Source organism: Sinocyclocheilus rhinocerous, unplaced genomic scaffold (genome assembly GCF_001515625.1).
Source record: "Sinocyclocheilus rhinocerous isolate Xijiao unplaced genomic scaffold, SAMN03320098_v1.1 scaffold3144, whole genome shotgun sequence".
Taxonomy (NCBI): domain Eukaryota; kingdom Metazoa; phylum Chordata; class Actinopteri; order Cypriniformes; family Cyprinidae; genus Sinocyclocheilus; species Sinocyclocheilus rhinocerous.
In genome coordinates this window covers 24,115-26,357 of record NW_015624539.1, presented here as the reverse complement: position 1 = coordinate 26,357, position 2,243 = coordinate 24,115, and positions in this window count along the sequence as shown.

Sequence of the window (2,243 nt, the reverse complement as noted above, 5' to 3'; positions counted from 1 at the left end):
CTGCAAGTGCCACCCCCCACCCCACGCTTTCTAACTAAGCTAACACTCCCCCAACTAGAGTGTACGCTACCCTGAGGAAACATCCCAATGTGCATGCGAGATATTGTGGTTCTTTCTTCGGATGCATCTCCGCAAACAAATACCAAATACAGCAAATACCACCTAATACAGATAAACAAACCCTACAAAAATAAATCTACACATGTTGAACCACAGAATTAAGTGCTTTCAATAGTCTATGAACCAGAGAAAATAAGACATTAAGTTCCAGTACTTTGTACATATTCAAGCAGGTAATAGATGTTGTTTTACAAAAGCCATTGCCGTGGTTGGCAAATATCCTCCTTAATGTCGTAGTGATGGAAACAGATGACGAAGGCTCGCGGACGGCTACCTTCCTCAGGTTTTGGTGCAAGTGTACAATGAGCGCGAGCTAGGAGTGGAGGTTCAGGTAGGTCAAATATTTCCGCCAGAGCATCTGCCACGAACTTCGTTTGTTGTGGGCCTTCCACACCTTCCGGAATTCCCACCAAGTGAAGATTGGATCTGCAGGAACGACACTCGACAAGAAGTCGAGGCACTTAGCTTGCAGTAAAGTGATCTCTTTTTGAAGAGAAACAACCGTAGGCTCGAGCGAGTGAAGACTGGTCATCCATTCTGAGGTAGTGGTCTCTAGACTTATTAAGCGCTCACTCTGGGATTTGAGGTCTTCTTTCAAAGATGAAAATGTGTTGTGCATTTCTTCTCGTACCAGAGAAATTTTGCCTCGAATTTCATCAGCATGCGCATCAAATTTTGCATGAATTCCACTTTCAAGCCTGCTAATAGCAGCCATAATCGCTACACCCTCAGGCGTGAAAACATTACATTTACATTTAGTCATTTAGCAGTCGCTTTTATCCAAAGCGACTTACAATTGAGGACAATAAAAGCAGTCAAAACTAACAAAAGAGCAACAATATGTAAGTGCAAATGACAAGTCTCGGTTAGCCTAATGCAGTACACGTAGCAAGGTGTATACTGTATATATATATATATATATATTATACACACACACAAAAACAAAGAAAACCAAGTAGATAGAATAGAAAAAATAGAAAGCTAGTGTTTTTTTTAATAAAAAAGAAGATAAATAGATGAAATATAATTAAAATAGAATAGAAAGTGCTAGAGTTAGAGGGTCAAATAAAGGTGGAACAGATGTGTTTTTAGTCGTTTCTTGAAGATGGTTAAGGACTCAGCTGCTCGGATTGATTTGGGCAGGTCATTCCACCAGGAGGGAACCGTTAATGAAAAAGTCAGTGAAAGTGATTTTGTGCCTCTTTGAGATGGCCTCAAAGGAGATGTACCTCTTGGAGATACGCTGTTCATTTGCAGAACGCAAGCTTCTAGGGCACATAACTCTGAAGTAATGAATTTAGGTAAATGGGTGCAGAGCCAGTGGTGGTTTTGTAGGCAAACATTAATGCCTTGAATTTAATGCAAAAAAAAAAGTATTATTTTTTTATTTTATAATTTTTTATTTATTTTTTATTACAGTTTGTTCATTACTCTTCCTACAAATTTTGTCCAGTTCTGCCCAAAATCTGATCAGATGATCTTTGGATCAAGCCACACAGAAATGACTGAATTTATGATAATCGCTGCCATTCTAAATACGAATGCTAAATGGTTAGCATGCTAACAGATTGCCATTCTTTATAATGCGGCTCTTCACCTATCAAGTCAAGTCAAAATTTATTTCTATAGCACATTTAAAAGCAACAGAGTTGCGCCAAAGTGCTCTACAACAAAACACATAGCATATAAAAAGCATTAAAAGGAAGCATGCATCATATGAAAAATAAGCACATCAGAACACTTTAACATCAACCCCTTATAACCTTAATTAAAAGCCCGAGAAAACAAATAATATTTGAGAGCAGACTTAAAACTGGCTAGTGAAGGAGCAAAACACACATTTACAGGCAAACTATTCCAAAGTTTCAGTTATTAGGTTAACCATAAGCTGTTAACATTAAAGGTCCCATATTGTCAAAACTGATATTTCCTGGCTTTTTTCATGATAACTGAGGTCTAGGTGCTATGTAACTACCATATAAGTTTCAAAACAGTCAATCCACAATCAAATGCACACAGCCTGCATAAAGTAGCTGTCAGGCACGTGCACACATAGACATCAAGCACCTGCCCTTTTTCTTCCTCGAGAGAAAGTGCCCTTTTTTCTGGGGAGTTTTTTTTTT